The sequence below is a fragment of the Pyrus communis genome, chromosome 7 (genome assembly GCF_041283825.1).
Source record: "Pyrus communis isolate YQ-2024b chromosome 7, ASM4128382v1, whole genome shotgun sequence".
In the NCBI taxonomy this organism is placed as follows: Eukaryota; Viridiplantae; Streptophyta; class Magnoliopsida; order Rosales; family Rosaceae; genus Pyrus; species Pyrus communis.
This window is the reverse complement of record NC_142571.1, coordinates 6,698,116-6,719,375: the sequence shown is the minus strand read 5'-3', so window position 1 is coordinate 6,719,375 and position 21,260 is coordinate 6,698,116. Positions and strand designations below refer to the sequence as shown.

The 21,260-nt window shown below is 36.7% G+C and overlaps 1 long non-coding RNA gene and 2 pseudogenes across 1 annotated transcript; 1 reads left to right on the top strand and 2 right to left on the bottom strand.

The window, feature by feature from the left end:
• Positions 1-2,680: 2,680 nt before the first annotated feature.
• On the bottom strand, positions 2,681-4,154 carry LOC137724866 (uncharacterized; annotated as a pseudogene).
• Positions 4,155-4,157: 3 nt separating this feature from the next.
• LOC148695553 (uncharacterized) lies at positions 4,158-5,041 on the bottom strand (annotated as a pseudogene).
• An 8,371-nt stretch (positions 5,042-13,412) lies between these two features.
• On the top strand, positions 13,413-15,312 carry LOC148695552 (uncharacterized). The gene is made up of 3 exons (XR_015964608.1): positions 13,413-13,767; positions 13,955-14,433; positions 14,724-15,312. It is a non-coding gene; the product is annotated as an uncharacterized LOC148695552 (long non-coding RNA).
• Positions 15,313-21,260: the final 5,948 nt, after the last annotated feature.

The window sequence follows — 21,260 nt, the reverse complement described above, 5'->3', positions numbered from 1 at the left end:
AACAAGAGTGCTACTAGACCCACCCCAGTGTCTTATTTTCCCACCCACATGATAATCCCACCTACCATAGAAATTTAAAAAAGTAAAATGTTATTTCCCCACCCACCATTATTCCCAAAATAACCATAATATTTTTTTTTTAATAACTCTAATATATCTTTAAATAATATCATAAATAAATAAATAAAAATAGAAAAAAGAAAAAGAAAGAAAATGCAAGAAGAAGAAAGAAAATGCAAGACCTAAGACCTAGACATTCATCATCTCCTTCACACCTAACACCGCCCTGCAAAGATCACGGATCCCCAAACCACTCTTCTTCCTCCTTTTTTGTCAAAACTACAAATCTCACACCCAATTCTCTTTTTTTGTCCATTGAAGTTTCTCGCCTTCATCTAGCATACGCCCATTCCTCCAACCTTTCCATCCATTCTAACCCAAATCTTTCCCAACCTCTTTCCACCAAGATATCACACCCCAGCCACCATTATTTATTTATTATTTTAATTGTTTTTTTGTTTTTTCAAAATTTTAGTACTAAATTAAATATAGGTTGAAGAGTCTCCTTTTAAAATGATAAATATGTTATTAACATTTTCATTAAATGGTGGGTGGGGAAATAAGACACCAGGGTGGGAATATCACCACTCATAACACATCACTTTGGTCCCTGAGATTTCAAATCAATAGAAGTGGTCCCTGAGATTGTCCACCATTCATCATTTTGGTCATTCCGTTAAAAATTTTGTTAGGTGTCCAGGAGCTCTTGGCTGAAAGTTTGGGGAATTTTGAAAGTTTCGTAACTCAAGCGTTTCTTAACCAAATTCAACCCATAATATATCAAAATGAAGATACGAAAGTGTAGAATAAGATTATACCTATTTGGAAGACCAATGGTTGCTGAAGATGGTCGGAAAATAGCCTCAAAGTTGACTAGTCTGAGGGAAAACTAGAAAACTCGCCTAAAACTGAGTAAACTTTAAACGTTCATAACTTCTTCAATACTCAACGAAATCAAGTGATTAAAAAAAAAAAATCATACTTCTCGATGAGACGAAGAGAATGGTACCTTTTTTTAATGGCTAAATCGCCATGGTTTGGCCGGAAAAGGCTCAAAATTGGCTATCTTAGCCTCAAGTTAGCCACTTTCGAGCCATTTTTCGGCCAAACCACGGCTAGTTAGCCATCAAAAAAGGTACCATTCTCTTCCTCTCATCAAGATGTATGATTTTCGTTTTTGAATCACTTGATTTCGTTGAGTATTGAAGAAGTTATGAACGTTTAAAATTTATCCAATTTCCGGTGAGTTTTCCCTCGGATCAGTCAACTTTGAGGCTATTTTCCGGCCATCTCTAGCAACTATTGGGCTTCCAAATAGGTATAATCTTACTCTACACTTTCCTATCTTCATTTTAATATATTATGGGTCAAATTTGGTTAACAAACGATGAGTTATGAAGCTTTCAAAATTGCCCCAACTTCCGGCCAAGAACTCTGGGACACTTAAAGGAATTTTTAACGGAATGACCAAAATGATGGATGGTGGACAATCTTAGGGACCACTTCTATTGATTTGAAATCTCAGGGCCCAAAATGAAATGTTATGCAAATCTCAGTGACCATTTTGGCTAAAAAGCCAAAATTAAAAGACAAAGTTGTGGAAAGTATTCAACAAATTTCAAACCTATGTTGGAATTCCTGCTTTATGTTGAGAGGTTTATCCCTAGTTGAAAATGGGAAGCGTTCCATAGTAGTTTATTACTTTTTTATTTTATTTTATTTTATTTTTTCAGAAAACTTCAACTGTATGAGGGAAATTTTATTAATAACAAAAAATAAATTACACCTAGTCAGGGAAACATAAACCTAGCTCCTCGTAATACAAGAAAAAAGAATAAAAAAATACATGAAAAAGAAGGGAGACATAAATCTTACTCTTCTATAAACGAAACAATAAGGATACAAAAATATGCATTCATCCGTCATCCATTCATCAACATTTATCTGAGCATTCATCATCCACACGAATGCAGAAAAGAATTCGAGGCTGAGTTCAGTCATACTTACAGTGGGGATTGCTGAGAAGACTCCTGTGTTGCTTGGAAATCCCTTTCGCTCACTCACACTTATATTTCATTAAAATATTGTTTTACATATAAGTTTGGGAGTGGTCGAGGCGGGTCCTCTTCGGATCCCTTCCTCCTAATCCACCAAATCAGGGAATTCGTGCTATTGAAATTTGATCCAACAGCTACAAATAGGAACCCACTTTAAAAGTTATAATAACTTCAGCCGTTGGATCAAATTTCAATGTCACGGATCCCCTGATTTGGTGGATTAGGAGGAAAGGATTCGAGGAGGATCCCCTTCCGCCTCGACCACTCCCAAACTTATATGTAAAACAATATTTTAATGAAATATGAGAGTGAGTGAGCGAAAGGGATTGGAAAGAAATGAAAATTTGTGGCCTCATTTGGTCTCTAAAGATTGGATTGAAATGGACAACTCACTATGTTCAAGGTATTTTGATGAAAGAAATGAAAATATTGTGGGCTACTTGAAGGTAGGAGATGGACTATTTTCCATTCCAATCTGCCAAAATGGTAAGGATCAGTGGCGGAGCCAGGAATTTAAGACAATGGGGTCAAAAAATAGCTTTCAAAAATCGATATACTTTCATTTATAATTGTCCACGACGTGTTCTCATATTTTGGAAACGTCGTATTACAACATCATTATTAATAGAATCATATACCTCTTTCTCAATGTACACAACCAAACTATCATTCAACCATTGATCACCCATCCTATTACGATGTGGATTCTTCACAATTTCATCACCAAAAAAGCTCTTTCAACTGAAGCAGTCGCAACAGGTAAAATCAATGCTAATTTCACTAGCAAGTACACCAAGGGATACTATCTATCCCTCTTTGTCTCCACCAACTTTTGTGCAAGGCTATTAATTCCTTTCAATGCAGAAAATTCATTATGCAAACGCATATCAAAAATATAATTCTTCAATTCATCTTCAAGAAGCGTGAGTTGCATATCAGAAAAATCTTTTGGATAAATTTGAGTAAGTCGAACTAACTTTTCAATGTCAAAACCTGAGAATGATCATCAGGGCTTAAGCATGCTACACAAAGAAGCAACTCTATACTTGTCTCATTAAAACAATTGTTCAATTCTTGAAGTTGCTTATCAATAACATCAATAAAGAGATCAACATGGTAGTGATGAAGGTTTGTCAAATTTTCAACTCTACGCCGTGACCTCCCTCGAGCTACAAAGATATCATTCATATTAGGAATATCAATATCATGCTTGCCACAAAAAAGAAGAAACTTTATCAAGCCAAGCATCCCATCCGTTATCCCTCATTGCTTGTAGTTGTTGATTACATGCTTTGACTAAAGCCATAGCACTCACTATATCGAGATATTTCTTTTGCAATGCATGTGACAACACATTTGTGATTCCCAATATTTCTTTCATCAGAAAAATACTAGAGACAAAATCAAAAGATTGCAAAAGATTCAACAAAATATCTGCTTCACCCTTTGATCAAGACTTACACCATCATCTACAATCATCTCAAGCACCTCAATTACAAAAGAGAACGTATTAAGCAAGCTTACCAAGGTACCATAGTGTGAGCACCAACGTGTATCACTTACACGTTTAAGACTAGTTTCTTGGTTCAAGCCTTGCCCACTTGGAAGCTCATAATTTTGAATAGCTTCCATAACTTTGGCTTGTTGTCTTTCTCTAACCATGTCTTGACGTTTACACAATGCTCCAACAATAGTAGCAAAATTATTAACCAAGCAGAAAAAAGAGCCAATTTGAATATGATTTTTTGCCACGGCTACAAGAGCAAGTTGAAGTTGATGTGCAAAACAATGAATATAAAATACACTTTCATTTTCTTTCAAAATAAGTGTCTTAAGGCCATTAAAATCACCTTGCATATTGCTAGCCCCATCATAACCTTGTCCACGCAATCTAGATATGCTTAATCCATTTATAGAGAAGAACTGATCAATTGCCTCCTTAAGTGAAAAAACAGTGGTAATAGGAACATGCTTTATGCTCACAAATCTTTCAACTACTTGTCCGTTGGTATTCACATAGTGAAGTACAATTGCCATTTGCTCCTTGACTGATATATCACGCGATTCATCAACCAAAATAGCAAAGAAAGCATCATCACCAATATCAAACACGATATCATTGGTGGTTTCACATGCTGCTGCATAAACAAGATCTTTTTGAATTTTAAGTGTTGTTAACTTGAGATTTTCAGGAGTATTTTTAAACACCACATCTTTAATACCCTCATTAAGATCTGCAAGAAACTTCAAAAACTCAAGAAAATTACCCTAATTGCTTGAATCTTCATTTCATCATGATCGCGAAAAGTAAGACCTTGTCGCAATAAAAAGCAAATGCAATCAAGTGATGCATTCAAACGAGTGCGATAATCAATACGTGCTTGATCCGACTGCTTGTGGACAATTGTTTTAATATGTTGATTCTGATTCATTAAAGCTTCACAATGAAATAAAGCTTGGTTGTGAGCACTATTAGAACCTCCAACATGAACTCGAAGTCGACATTTTTTCTTCCAATTACGAAACCCTTTGCTAGTAAAATTGTCATTACCTGCTTGCTCCGGAATCTCTAGCTTGAAGACATAATAGCTTCGACAAAAAACAACATTTTTGGATATGCTATACTCCAACCAAGTAGGAAAGTCATTGAACCATTTCGGATTGAAACGGTGTTGTACTCCTGCAAATGACGTATATGGAAATTGATGGGTTCAAGGTTGAACCAATTCCCTTTGTAAATAAGCTCTTCAAACTTGATCTCTAATATTTGGATCATATTCTAATATCCGGAGTCGAAGCCCAAGATCTCTTGGAAGATTTGCCAGTATACTTTCTATGTTATTTTCATTTGAACTTTCGGGAATATCCGTTGTAGAGGATGAGAGGTTATCTTCAGTTGATTTTCTCTTAAAATACCTCTCCATAACTGTTTAAATAATACCAAAAAGAGTCAACAACATAATATAAATTTGATCAAATTAACAGAAGCAGAGTTCACATAATCACAGACCAATACAAACCTCACAAACCTTAAGAACAACCCCACAATTAATCTACAGAATCAGTTTGCAGTATCAATCTGCAGCATCACTCTGTAGCATCAATCTACAGAATCAGTTTGCAACACCACTCTGTAGAATCAGTTTGCAGCATCACTCTGTAGAATTTGTTTCCTACATGCCATGTTGACTTCAAGTACTATATCAATTGAGCATAATTTATGGATTCCTTCATGTTAGTGTTTTTAGTTGTTTATGAAATATATTAAGTCTAATACCTAGACCTCCTCCTTCCCCAATCCGTTCTATTATGCAATTCAGATTTCATTTTACATGTGATTGAATTTGTCTTATTCCTTTGTTTTCCATTTGATTGCCTTATCTTTTTCCTGCTACAACTTCATCATCGTCTGTTAAAATCTTATATTGTTATCATTCATTTTGGTTTAGAATTACAATAAAGGAATTAACATGAGTGAATTGATTCAATTTTTCTTATGATGGTTTCAAATTTCCCACCCCTCTTTCACTCAAATTCTCCCCTCTCCAAATGTAAAAACTCAAACAAATAAATAATGAAATTTCATATTAGAGAAATTACTAGAGGAAGGACGCCGAGCCCGAAGAATGCAATTTGGAGAACAAGAGAGATCGCTGGGCCAGAAGAACGCACCTGGAGAACAAGAGAGATCGTTGGGTTCTGTTGTGCGCTGGGTTCTAGTATGGACTGGGTTCTGGTAAAAGTCACTTTTTTTTATAGTGTGAGAAATGGGTTCTAGGAAAAGTCATTTTCTGATAGCATGGGAAAAGTTACTTTTCTGATAGAAGAGGGCAGGACTGGAAAATTGAAAGTTTATTAAAGGGGTCAAATATTTTTTTATTAAAGTTTTTTTAAAGGGATAACTTATAAATCTATTGGGGTCAAGGGAGCCCAATGCCCCCACATTGGCTCCGCCACTAGTAATGTAACATCCCACATCGTCCAGGGGAGTGATCCTTAAATGTATATTCCCATCTCTACTTAGCACGAGGCCTTTTGGGAGCTCACTGGCTTCGGGTTCCGTTGGAACTCCGAAGTTAAGCGAGTAACGCGCGAGAGCATTCCCAGGATGGGTGACCCATCGGGAAGTTCTCGTGTGAGTTCCCAAAAACAAAACAGTGAGGGCGTGGTCGGGGCTCAAAGCGGACAATATCGTGCTACGGTGGTGGAGCGGGCCCGGAAAGTGGTCCCCCCCCGGGCCGGGATGTGACAAGTAAGGATCAGAAGGGATTATTTTCCATCATGTCTTATCCCCCTTCTAGTCCCCTCAATATCAAAAATCATTCACCTCTATCTTAAACCTGAATATAGTAGTTTATCCATTCCATTCCAATCCTAGAGACCAAACAAGGCCTTATTTTTCAACAATTAAGAAATTAGGAATAATACTTATAAGATTATACATGCTGACTGAATCTGGTATATGTTCAAGTGATTAATATCTCATATAGATACATCCCTAGAATTACATATGTTTAACTTTAATTCCTATATGAGAAATTTGTCCTATGAAAGATAAAAAATTGCAGTAATTATACTACAACGGATCAACCTGGCATGAACAAACCCCAGGAAGAACATTAAACCTAACAACTGCAATCAGTAAACATATCATCCACCTACACCCATAAATTACTCAAACTCGCTTCACGAACCCGGCAAACAAAAGATAACATGAATTCTGACAGTTTAAACAATTTGATTAAAGGTCAAAACTAGGAAAGCAAATGTGTGCCTTGTGAAAGAGCATCAATTTGTTGCGGCGTCCTTTTTTCTCACCATTCCCTTCTGTGCTCAACTTTATGGATGATGACCGAGACAAAAGAAGCTGTGGGCATAATCCAAATGAATAAAGTGACTTGTCCAAGGCATGCTTCGCCACATCTTTGATTACCTCCATCTCACCATTAGTAAATTCAGCTTTAACAGAAGAAAAATGTTTCTTCAGGAGGAACTGCCCAAAACTCAATGCATTTGGATCAGTAATTTCACAAACTCAATGCATTTACACAGTACATTCATTAGATACGATAATGAAGTCCCATAAAAAGAAAAGTTGGATAATCCCAACCAGTGCTCCGATAAACGTGATAAAGCAAAGGAAACTTTGATGCTCTCGAAAAACATAAAAACCGCCTTGCAAATCAGTAAAATAACGAGGCAACAAAAAATTCATGCTTTATGTGCTATACCACTAGAACAAGGCAAACAAGATTTGTTCGGCTGTCAAGCTTTCCACTCAATCTCTCTTTCTCACATCAAGTAAATCACCAATAACCCAAAGCATATACAATATATACCAACATCTTCCTAAATATCAAACAAAGCACAAACCAAGCCTAGAAGCAGAGGCACTTTAGCAATTGTAGGAGTTTTGAGACTCCTATTGTCCCAAATCGGGAAACAACACTTTTTCAAAGGCCTTTATATAGGTCTAGTCCTTTTTACTAGCATTTAGGATTTGGACTACTTGGAATGGGAATTGAGGCTTGGGCCACTAATTGTGTGGATTAGGCTTGATGATTATACCATAATATTAATAATATTAATATTAATTAATATTAATAATATTAATATTAATTAATATTAATTAATCAAGACAAGGACCATGGGTTGCATTACACGAGGTATCCTCCTGTGCTTGAAGGATTTACCAATGTGAATTGGATCCGATAGTATTGATACGAAATCCACAAGTGGATATGTATTTACTTTGGGAGGAGTAGCATTATCTTAGAAATCTTCCAAAAAAACGTGCATAGCCCGATCAACGATGGAATCGGAATTTATAACTCTTGATAAGGCTAGAGGAGAAGCTGAGTGGCTAAGAGACTTTTTGGAAGATGTTCCCATATGGCCTAAACCTGTAACGGCAATATGTATACACTGTGATAGTTTAGCTGCACAATATCAAGCTAAAAATAGTGTATACAATGGGAAGTCTAGACAAATTAGACGAAGGCATAATACAATAAAGCGATGGCTTCTAGTGGTGTAATTTCTATTGACTATGTCAAGTCAAAAGATAATATTGCAGATCCGCTTACTAAAAGTTTATCTAGAGAGCAAGTCAAACATACATCAAGTGGAATGGGTTTAAAGCCAATAGAGTAAAATGAAACTGCCAAATGGAAACCTAACCTAGTTGATTGGAGATCCCATGGTCTAGGTTCAATAGGTAAACTGGTTTGGTTAGATTCAAAGAAGAAACACACTTACATACCCATTCTTATGATGGAAGAAGTGTGGTGACTGCTGATGGGTGTAAGATACATTAGTTTAATAATATTGATACTTGTAAATCAAGTGGAATAGTAGCAGCCTATTCTTAATCAATATCACATATATGAGAGTAAATGTGGGGTCGCATTTATAAGAATTATATAGCTACATTCTCTAAAGCTTTCATGAATCCAGGATTTGTTCAGGAACATAAACGTATGAATTTGTGATGTGTTGGTGTGGCATATGTTTCGCTTATTATCTTGGTTTACTGCGGAGATGAACAGTTCAAGATTTTATATTCACTTCATCATCTAGTAAATCCGATAAGTATATATTAAGGTACGTTCGAATCCAAAAAACACGTCTCCTGATGTATGTCACATCTATTATTTACTCTCGTATCTTAGTTTCTATATGACCGAATAATCATCTCAAAATGTGGGGTATTGTAGGAGTTTTGAGACTCCTATTGTCCCACATCGGGAAACAACACTTTTTCAAGGGCCTTTATAGGTTTAGTCCTTTTTACTAGTATTTAAGATTTGGACCATTTGGAATAGGGATTGAGGCTTAGGCCACTAATTGTGTGAATTAGGTTTGATGATTATACCATAATATTAATATTAATTAATCAAGACAAGGGCCTTGGGCCTTGGGGCCTAAGAATTAAAATTAATCTGATCAATTAGTTTTAATTTTGAATTAAGTTTTTAATTAAAATTAATTAAAAACGTTTTAATTAATAGATACAACCCTTTGGAAAGAGTTGTATAACTTCAGATACATACAAAAGGTGTTTGAAGGGGTATGAAAGAGCCTATATAACTGGAGTCCTCAGTTCCATCAAAGATCATTTTTCTTCCTCCTTTTTGTCTGTACAAAATTTCCAGAGAGTAGTAAACGCATAAAGCAATTTGCTAGAATTCTATAATCCAATGCGGGTTGTAGAATTAGGTAGTTGTATCCTGATCGAGCAGACGTTGTTGAACCACAAGCACAAGAGTGAAACGAAAATACTGTTCGAATGACATCGCTTTTGTGCTAGCCTCTACCTTCGGAGAAAAACTTGTGTGGGGATTGAAATGCCACTGGATGATGTTGAGTGGTACTACACGCCACTCATAAATTGCCATGAGTTAAACTTAAATATGATTTCTTATTTTTAGTTTTATATGAAAATAAAATTAAAAACTTAAATCATTATTTCTTAAAAAACTAAAATGGTAAAAACAAAATTCACAATCCCAGTTAAATCTACCTCCATCTGCGAACCCGCCTTTTTTCTCTCGTCGGCACCGATGATCTACAACGCTGTCAATTCTTCCTTGCTCTTCAGGCTCTCCCTTTATTAAGTCTCTCATCTCCCATCTCTCAACTCTCTCTAATAATTACTTATAACTCGTTCAATTTTACATCTATAGTCTATTAATATTTGAAAATTGGAAACGATAAACTACTGGTGAACGAAGTTGGCTTTGAGAATTGGGTTCTTCTCCATAATTTATATGCCCTTCCTTAATAATAATTTGATAATACATTGAAATAATGAGAGTTTTTTTTTTTTTTATTGAATTGAAATAATGAGGTTAGTCAGAAACTTAATCCAACTTTGATGGATTAATAAACCTTTGAACCAGTAATTACCTAAAATCTGCACAATTTCCCAGCAGCCATGCAAGGCCGTGAGAGAGAGATAAGCTTGTGATTATTTTTTATGTGAATCATGAGAAAGCTAATGTTTGTTTGCAATGAGTCACATACATAAACACATTCGATTATTCAAAATTCGAATACATTTGTTTCGATTCCATCACTCCTGGAAGAGTTGAAACTGCTTCAGTTTTCCAGGGCAGGTGCTGCGAAAAGAGGTGGTCTTGAAATTGTGGCTGAATTTCCACCGCCCCTTGCAATTCCACCATCGCCCATTCCCGACAATCCTCTCCGTAGCTGCACTTCACCCAGATCTGCATTCCTCTCTTACTGTGTGATTGTGGCGTCCTTGAAGTTCAGGCCTTCTAACAATTTACTTTTCCATGTATATATTTTATTAATTAAATTTTGAATTATGATATAAAATAAAAATAAGAAATTATACTAATGCAACAATATTTAACACATGGCAAGTTATGAATGGTATGGGACTACCACTCAGCATTGTCTAGTGGCATGTCAAGTCCAACACAAGTTTTTCTCCTACCTTCGATTTATTCAAGTTAGTATCATTTTAATTTTTGTATTTACTGTGTAATTTTATTCTGTATTGCAAATATTTTTTAATAATAAAGAATAAATATTTCGATTCTGTATTTATATTATTTTATTGTTTCTAAATTGTTCTCCAACAACAATTAGTAATATAAAAATCATTTACAAAAATACGAATTTGGAGAACAAAAAAAAAAAAAGGTACATTTCTCAGGAACAGGAGACAAATTATCTTTCCTAGCGTTTTTCCATTACCCAATTCCCACCCCATAACAACAATTTCAATTGCTCTTCTCTCCAAACTTTCCCAGCAACCAAACAAACAACAAACGAATCACACCCATTTCCCATCATTTTCTCAGTAACTATACAAACCACAAACCAATCCACGGACACGTAAAACGAAAAAGAATATCCATTAAACGAAAAATAAAAATAAAATTGAGAAAGACCCAATAGGCAATAGCTAAGCAAAGAAGTTGCAGCAGTGTACCAGTTAGAGATAGCTGGTCTGAGCAAGAGGGACTGGAGAGAGAAAGAACCCAAGTCCCTGTTAGAAGTGGGGGAGTAGGAAGGTATAGCACCGAAAGGGAACCCATTTCCCAAAGAGAGAGTTGCTGAATCCTGAGGGCTCGGCTGGCTCGAGCACCGTCGAGAGGAAATGGGTCGCCGGGAACGGCCTTTGCGGAGCCCTCTGGGGTCTGAGGCGAAGAAACGTTCACGTCCCAGAAGGCTGTGGGTTTAAGAGGCGGGTTTGTGAATGTTTCATTTGTCTCTTCCTTTGGGTCCGTATCTTTCTTGAAAATTGAAATGAGTTTGAACATGGCCGTAACCTCTTTGTCGGTTTGTCCCGTTCCGTGCTAATGACACAATATTACGTAAAGAAAAAGTTATGTAGTTATAATTGATTTATTGACTTGACACTTAACCATGGCGATGTATCACTGTAAGTCCCTTGCTAGAATGGAATTGGCGGTTGAGAAATCCGCAAAATCCACCATGGTGTGCAAGGACAAGGTGGTGATGGAGTGCTTATATGTTATGTTTCAAAGATGGATAGTACTAGTTTAAGGGAGTTGAATAGGTTCCAATGTATAAATTTAATGTCAATTTCGATTCTTAAATTAATTTCCACATCCACATCTTTTGAAAATATCATAGGCATATGTATTTACATAAACAAATGGAGTGTACACAGCGGACGTAGGAATATTCTTGAACTCCTATGTCATGATAAACATTAAGAGACTTCCAAAACTCATCACCTAGTAGGCAATTTTATCTCCACACTTTGCTACTCAAACTCTCTTTATTCTTTAAGTGAAAGTGACACGACATTGACACGAATCAAGTTCTTCTCAAATCTTTGCAAAATAGTAATATTGCAGCAGCAACAGGCTCACTGTCCCTAAGCACAGTGTAAAGACGGAATTGCCCCCGTTTTATTCTTCAAGTTGCTCTTTGGTTTTTCATATGCACAGTAAAATTTCGAAATTTCCCTTCTTTTTCTTTTTTGTCGAAACGAAATTTCCCATGTTAGCATGTGTATCTCGGTGGTTTTTGGAATTCGACATCGACTGTTTTCACACCGTCGAACGAATCCACCTCTTCCTTCCTGCTCCGGTCCTCCATTTTCGATAGCCTTCCTCATCTTTCAACGAGATTCTTCAATCAAACAAAACCAGAGCCAACTCAGTAAATTGCTTTTCCACCTGTTCACACGCGAGAACCGCGACGCACCACCACTCCATCCTCGCATTTTCCATAACCCTCTATACGGAAGGTAAACAGTTTATCCTACTGTTGGAACCCCCAGTCCCACATCGGACAGAGGGAGAAGAGAATAGCGCTTTAAATAGAAATACCCATCTCTAATTAACACCGAGGCCTTTTGTGATAAAACTCCACACCTGAGGATTGTGCATGTGGTTAAGTGGGGACAGTATCGGTGTTGTTGGAGTGGGCCCTCGGCCCGTCGACCTGAAAATTTCTACATGGTATCAGAGCCAGAGGACAGGCCCGTACTGCCACGTGATTGGGTGGGTCCCCATTGGCCCCGCGTGATTATCCACGTAGGCCAAAGATGCCACGTGTTTGGGTGGGTCCCCATTGGCCCCGCGTGATTGGGTGAGTCCCGACATGGCTCCACGTGGTTGCCGATGTGTGGAAATTCACGTGTGACCCATAAGTGGGGTGATGTGTGGAAATTCACGTGTGACCCATAAGTGGGGTCTCACGTGCGGGGAGTGTTGGAACCCCCAGTCCCACATCGGACAGAAGGAGAAGAGAAGAGTGCTTTAAATAGAAATACCCCTCTCTAATTAACACCGAGGCCTTTTGTGATAAAACTCCCTTTTGTGATAAAACTCCGCCTTTTGTGATAAAACTCCCTTTTGTGATAAAACTCCACACCTGAAGATTGTGCAGGTGGTTAAGTGGGGACAGTATCTGTGTTGTTAGAGTGAGCCCCGACATGGCTCCACGTGGTTGCCGATGTGTGGAAATTCACGTGTGACCCATAAGTGGGGTGATGTGTGGAAATTCACGTGTGACCCATAAGTGGGGTCTCACGTGCGGGGAGTGTTGGAACCCCCAGTCCCACATCGGACAGAAGGAGAAGAGAAGAGTGCTTTAAATAGAAATACCCCTCTCTAATTAACACCGAGGCCTTTTGTGATAAAACTCCCTTTTGTGATAAAACTCCACACCTAAAGATTGTGCAGGTGGTTAAGTGGGGACAGTATCTGTGTTGTTAGAGTGAGCCCTCGTCCCGTCAACCTGAAAATTTCTACACCTACTTTAGATTTTTAAAAATTCTTTACCAAAGAAATTAATCTTCTGGTGATTTTTCCAGGGTTCCAAGGATTGAAAAAATTATGGGTTCTTGGAGGATTGGAGTGAGTGAATCTTCCCCTCCGCCTCTTCGCCTCATCTGGCAAAACATCGTCCCATTTAGCTCTGTTGCTCACAATTAACAGAAAAATATTAGAAACCTTAAACCCTCAAATCAGCAAAGCGAATTCCCACACTTAAGCTTCGAAACCAACAAATCGATTTCAAGTGTTAAGCGGCTAGGTTCTAGGTCTTCTAATTCCGGCGAGATGTTTTCGTACGAACGCCGGCAAACAGTACCGTGTCGTCGTCTTGCCTTCGTCTTCCAGTTTCGAAATTCCAATTTAAGGTACGAGGGGTTTCAAATTTATTTATACAATATTTTTAGCAAACCAAGTGAGCTATCCATCGTTGAAGCAGAGTGGGTAGGATCAGTTGCTCCTTTTACAAATTGTAATCACCGCCAATTTTCCCACTTTTACAAATTTATTTATTCGAGAATTTTTTTAATTTTTATCTCCTTTTTCTCTGTTTAGCTGTCGATGAAAGCAGAGTGGGTAAGATCAGTTGCTCTGCAGCCTCACCCTCCAAACGCTACCCCATCACCTTGCTTCCCAGCAATGGCATTGGCCTCAACCTCGCCCCCTCCATCGATGGTTAATTCTGCTTCCGTTTTCTTCCTTTTCTCAATTTCATTTCAGGTGCCTGAGAAACGGTGGGAAAATTAAAAGGAAAAGTCTTTTAATTTTCCCATATTTTCTTTGGGTTAATGTTTAACAATTTGAGCTGCTCTGTGTGTTGTATAATCGAGAAATTTTGTTGGGAAATTAGTAATTATATAACATTTGGATATTTGTATAACTGAATATGTTTACATAAACTAGAGATTGATTTTAAGTATGAAGAAGTACCTATTGGTGGAGCTGGCTTGGATTTGACTGGAGTGCCATTACCTGATGAGACCCTTTTGTCAGCTAAGCAATCGACGCAATTATTCTTCTCGAAGCAGTTGGGGGTTGGTCATGATTGTACTTCTCAATCCGTTTTATTTCTTAGTGATTATCCTTTTCAAGTGATATAATTTAGTTAATTCGATTATGGTTTTTGTTTCAAATTTGGCTTCAATCTCTTTACTTTGATTCTAATGCATGAAGCGAATTGTTCTCAAAATTTCAAGTTTTTCATGAATATGTTGCATTTCTTTAAAGCATGATTTGATTTTTTATTGTAATTTCAACATTTTGGATCTCTGTATGCCTTTTTATTATATTATTGCTCATTGGATTGGATTGATTTGGTGTGCAGAATTTGGAATTTGTTGAGGGGGGCCTAATGTTACCATTGATGAAGTCTGCGCTTTTGGAAGGTAAGTAGTGATATTTAATTATCATTTTGTCAAATTTTATGGGAAATTTTCTGAATTAGGTGTGTGCTTGATCCAAAAAAGTCTCAGAACATTGCAATTCTTGCTTATTGCATTGTTCGAATTTGGAAGGTAAGTTGTGATTCTGTAAGGATGTATTGAAGGGCCAGTTGTTTAGTTCGTTAGTGGAATTTCATTATTTATGTATTTCCGATATACTTGGTATAATTGATAATTAAGGTTTGAATGTCATAAGGTTCCCTTGGTTTATGATTGACAAATAAGAAGGAATTGAAGAAGTGGGTTTAGCCTTTTAGGTTAGTGGGGAGAACGGTTACAGAATTGTACTTGTTGTTATTGCAGGGAAATGAAACATAATTGCCGCTTCTGCAAAACTATTGAGTGGTAGCAATTTGCAGATTCCCTATTCAATTGAAGTAATTTGTTTCAAATTTTATTTGTCTTCCTGTAATTTTCTGAAAAAAGGGATTGCTTGTTGCAAAAAGCAAGGCTATGCTCCCATTTCTTCAAGACTTGAAGTTTTCTATATTCCCTGGCTTTATCTTCGAATTCAGGTATTTTGTTATTTGATTGCGTTGTATTTCTTGATTTGAATGAAATGGATGCATCTAGTCCCGCAATTAAACATGAATTCCATGGAGTCCCGTAAACTTAATCATAATTGGTAATTTTGATTAATTTTTTAAAATTTTGACTGATCAAAACAGTTTCAATATACTTATTGTAAGTGCTATGGATAGTTGGTTTGATGTAGTTTATCGCTACTCCAATGACTACAAAACACTCAAGTAACATGTACAAATTTCTTCTGATTTCACAATTTCCATGAATAATTCATGCCTTTTGTTATGTTTACTTGATTTCTAGTATCATCATGTTACTCGTCAAATTGTTAATTCTGTGTTTTTCCACATCTAATTTCTAAAAATGATTTCCATCCGTTCAGAAATAAAAAAATAGAAATAAATAAATGATTTCCATTTTGCACAAAATAAAATATAAGTTTCCCGAATGAGATTGTAAATTTGGCTAGCCTGGAGGTTTTGGGGATGCTGAGAACCAATTATCAGGTCACATTCCCCCGGATGTAGGAAAGGTTCACAAGTTATATCTATTAAATGTGAGTAGGAACTCTCTCTCTCTCTTTGGCAATCTTACATCCTCTTTCGGAAATTTAAGTCAATTAAATGAGTTAAGCTTAGAAGGCAACAACTTCCAGGCAATATCCTGCCAAGTTTAATAGTGTGTTAGAATTTGAGGCTTTTATATCTTGGTGAGAACAGTTTTAGTGGTATCATATTGCAAGAAATCATTGATATGTTGAACTTGTATATATTTAGTTTACCTCAAGATCATTTTCTCGGCTCCCTACCAGAGGACGTAGGAATTTTAATAAATCTTGCGTATATAGATATCTTTGAAAACATGTTATTCAGTGAAATTCCAGCAAGTGTAGTTAGTTGTATAAAATTAGAGTACCTAGACATGCATGGAAATTTCTTCCATGGGACGATTCCATCAACTTTGAGTTCACTAAGAGTTCTTACAGAATTCTATCTTTCTGACAACTTGTCAGGAGCAATTCCAGAATTCTTAGAACGTTTGAATTTTTTGGAATCTCTGAATCTATCTTATAACAATTTTGAGGGCATGTTGCCGATCAAGGGAGTGTTCAAGAATGCAATGGCGACATCAGTTGAAGGAAATAGCAAGCTTTCTGGGGGCATATCTGAATTTCATTTGCCAAAGTGCAACTCTCCAGCATCCAAAAAAAAGGAAGGATTGAGCTTAACCATGAAATTGGTTCTCTCTCTCATTTGTGGGATTTTTGGAGTTATTTTTGCACTAACCTTTTTGTACCTTTATTGCTCACGGAGGGATAAAAAAGATCGCACTTAAAGTGATTTAGACAAACTTCCCCAGATGTATCATACCAAAGTCTTCTAAGAGCAACAAATGGATTCTCCTCAACCAACTTGGTCGGTATGGGCAGTTTTGGGTCCGTTTATAAGGGAATACTTGAGCAAGGTTAAACTACAATTGCGATCAAGGTACTCAACCATGTTCATTTAGCAGGGCTTACAAAAGTTTTATTTATGAGTGCGAGGCTTTCCGAAATATTGGACACCGTAATCTTGTCAAGATAGTCTCAGCATGTTCTGGTTTTGATTATCGCGGTCACGACTTCAAGGCCTTAATTTACGAGTTCATGGCTAACGGGAGCTTGGAGGAATGGCTATATCCAATTCATACAATTGGTGAGACAAATGAGAGGCCAAGGAGCTTAACAATTTCTCAGAGTTTGAATATTGTTTTTGATGTTGCTATGGCATTGGATTATCTCCATCGTCATTGTGAGACGCCAATAGTTCATTGCAACCTCAAACCTAGCAATATTCTTCTCAATGAGGATATGATTGCACATGTAGGTGACTTTGGGTTGGTGAGGTTCCTACCAAAAGTTGCTGAAACACTACGAAAAATATGGGATTTGGTGTACACAAATGAAGAGTTTGTGTCTTTGAGAACACTAATATGGTGGAACAGTGTCCATTCAATAAAGGATACAATGTATTGTACTCAGTGTAAAAAGAAATGGACACAAACACATTATTGGGCACGAAGCCATGCCAAGTAGTGCATATATATATATATATAATGATTGGTCTGACAATTGTATGACAAAATATAGGCACAAAAACTTTTAGTGTCTATAAATAGACAGTAGCGCACAATTTGTTTGTGTCTGTGGAACATGCGAACATCTTTTTGCTGAATTGTGATGTTTAATTTCTACTACTTGATCCTTATTACAGCTGAGACATTGGATTTTGTTGTGTGTTCCATCTTGATTTTATGAAATTTTCTGATTTATTTCAAATTTTGACATTTTCATTTTCAAAATATAACCTATTGGGCACAATAACAAAAATTGGGCTAATATGGATGGGGAAAGTCATCTGATAACTTTTTCAGAACAGAGGCACAAATTTTTTTTATTTGTGCTTACCTCTTTGAGCACAAAACACCATATTGTACTCTATGATCAAAGGGCACACCCATAAAGGCACATATAAATACCGAGTTACAAACCATAAGTGTTCTCACACCGGCGACTTAAGTATTTTGCAACAATGGTAGACGATCGATACTTGACAGTTGACCTACACAAAGTCTATAATGAGATTTTACCGAAGGCTTTCAGTGATGAAATGAGTAATCTCGAACCATTGATTGAGTGGGTTGAAAGAAATTCCAAAGTTGTTACTTGCACTTTAAAAAAAAAAAAAAAAAATCATTATGGACTATTTTAAGTGCTATTTCTTCGTATATTTAAACTCATCATTAGTGTTGGAAAATAACAGATATTGGATACACAAACTAGTGCTTGACTGATGCCAAGTCCCGTAGGACTTCTGAGTAAGCAATTGGTAGGCTTGTAATAATTGGCAATGGAAAGCTATCTATGGGTCCGAATCTCTCCCATCAAATCCAGTGATTCATGCCTTTGAAATTTGATCAAACAGCTAAAAACAGGAGTCCCTTTAAAAGTTATAATAACTTTAGCCGTTGGATCAAATTTTAAGGGTCCGGTTCACTGAGTTTGGTGGACAGAGATCCGGAGAGGATCTCTTTCCCCATCTATGCATCCATTTTCCAACACTGAGAGACCATCAATAATTGACTGGACTAAATTATGCAGAAGAAATTTTCCAACACTAGCTAAAGTACTTGTAGGCCAGTGCTATGTACATTCCAAAAAGCAAGTTGAAAGCTGAAAACAGATGCATTTTAGCCAAACTAGTTCATCTGAAAATGATGATTTCATTTAATTTCTTGGGTTTTACATCATGATTTGATATAGCTTCTCATAGGTCAAGTATTACTGGCCTACTTTGCAAATTAATTAGTTGTGTAAGTCTTGATTACACGTTCAAAGCATGAATTCAAATCAACAATCTAATTTCACCACTACTTTAAATGGGGAATCGAACACGATTTATAACAGTGCCTCTTTGCCACCATCTATTGGCAATAAAATTTAACAATCCTTAGAAGAGAGATTTTTCCATGTACATTTGACAGTCCTTAGAAGAGAGATTTTTCCATGTACCTATAACACAAGTTAGTACATTACATGTTATAATGAAGCAGGAAGAAGGTTTTTTTTTTGAAGTATTCCTATATTTATATTATGACACGTGATGCACTGGTCCATATTTTATGTACACTAAAATATACATACGGATTAGGTTGGCGTGACCAAATATAGAGGGCTATGTTTGTGTGAAAGGGTATGCACTATTGCTCCAACTCTTGGAAACCTTTGCTGACCGTCATGTCAACTGACACATACTCCAAGTCTTTTGCCAACGTTCACTTTCAATAGTTCTGTTAGTGTTGGGCAATTCAACCATGCGTCAATGATTACGATAGTCTTAGGTGTGGATCCACCATCCAGCATGTTGTTCTGCGTGAGTCAACTTCCCTATTTATTATAGCTTTGTAATTTGGGGATTTCGTGTACCTAGATATGCTTATACTTGTACTTGACAGAAGAATACAACACAAAAATACAAACCCAAAAACTCTCATCAAGTTTTACACTTTTTAGTCGTCTGATTTTGATCCACATTGGCCTCTTTGTAAGCAATGGTGTATTTGTTTGGACCACATTCACAAAAATGAAAACTAACGAAAAGTCTAAAAATATTTTAGTTTTAATGAAAAATGACAAATAAAGGTATAGTGAATAGTACCAGGGAAAGGTAAAAACGTGGTTTTTCGTTAAAAGTGAACAGTACCGGGAGTGTTTCATTTTTGAAAAATGACTTACTACGCATCTCACATATATCACGAAGGAAATTTTGTTGCGGACAATTTTGCTAACATGGGCTTGTTTTCTCCAACTTTAACTTCGGAAAATGATAAAGTGTAACTTCTTTTTCATTATCAATAAAATTTCTCTCGTACCGTCAAAAAAGAAAAAAAGTTTTACACTTTTATCTTGGTATCAAATTGGTCATTGTAACTCTTTCTATGCAGAATTATCAGCAATTATTATTGATGTAGAGTTTGCATATCAGCAGGGATGACATTGTCTTTGGCTGGAAAGTGACTGTTCTAGTGTTATTTTTGCTTTCCAATCGACTGCGTTTGACCCTCCTTGGCCTCTTCGTACGCAATGGTCTATTTGTTTAGATCGCATTCGAAAGATGACTTTCTACACCTCTCACATATATTTCGAAGGGAATGTTGTTGCATACAACTTTGCTAATATAGGTTCGTCTTCTCCAACTTTGGTATGGCATGATTCCCCTTTGCTGGTGGCTCGTACTGCTTTGTTTTCAGACTATGCTGGCTTTACTGGCTTCCGCTTCTCAAATGAATGTGCATCTCGACATATAGGTTTGTCTCACTTTCTTATTTTATTTTCTTAACCTGTGATCTAACTTAATTTGTTTTACAGGTTTAGACTTTTAGGTTTGGCTATGGAGGGGTTAGGTTTCAGGCCCCCCCTCTTTTTTCCTTGTATCATTATTGTTTTCGTTTCTAGAAGGGTAAAATATTATGTCCCCCTTCCTTTTCATGTGTTTTCAATCTTTCTTTTTTTTTTCTTCTTGTATTATGAAGGGTTAGGTTTACATCTATCTTGACTAGGTGGAAATTTTTTTATTATCAATAAAATTTCACTCATACAATCAAGGTTTTCTATATAAAAAAAAAAGGGTCACGGCTTGTCTCTTTTCCCGGAAAAAAAAAAAAAAAAACCTAAACCCAAAATACTATTCATGTCATGTAGCTTCCTTGGATGTCATTGCCCTACACTTCGTTGATTGTCTTGTGTTTTGGACAATCATTAATCCTACACAGAACCAAAATTTACCCGGTGCCTCTTCGTGTTTTTTAAGTAGCACAATAATCCTAATTCTTGTCGTGCGGCTTGTTCTTGGCAATCAGCATTGAAAATCTTAAACCTAAGCCTACTGCAACCATGGGAGAGAAGACAATATTGTCTTTTTTTTTGATCAAGTATCTCTCTCTGTTGATCGAGATAATTCAGGAAATTCGGGAAATGTCTAAATTGCTTCTAGAGATCGTGACCACATGCCGCATGATGAGTCTTTCTTTCATCCATGATTCATCCTCCAACAGAGAGTGTTGTCACTGCCAATGGAAATATTATCTCGGATCAGAGGCTGGTCCAATTGCACTCACCTCATTTCATCCTCCAACAGAGGGTGTTGTCACTGCCAATGGAAATATTATCTCGGATCAGAGGCTGGTCCAATTGCACTCACCTCATCTTTATCCTTACACAATACCTTGCTTCTTCCGGAATTATCAAATCATCTTCTATCAGTCAGTCAAATTATCGATCAATTGGGTTATATTGTACTAATGTTTCTATTTTTTTGCTTACTTCCGGATATCCAAACTAGGGTTGTAATTAGGCA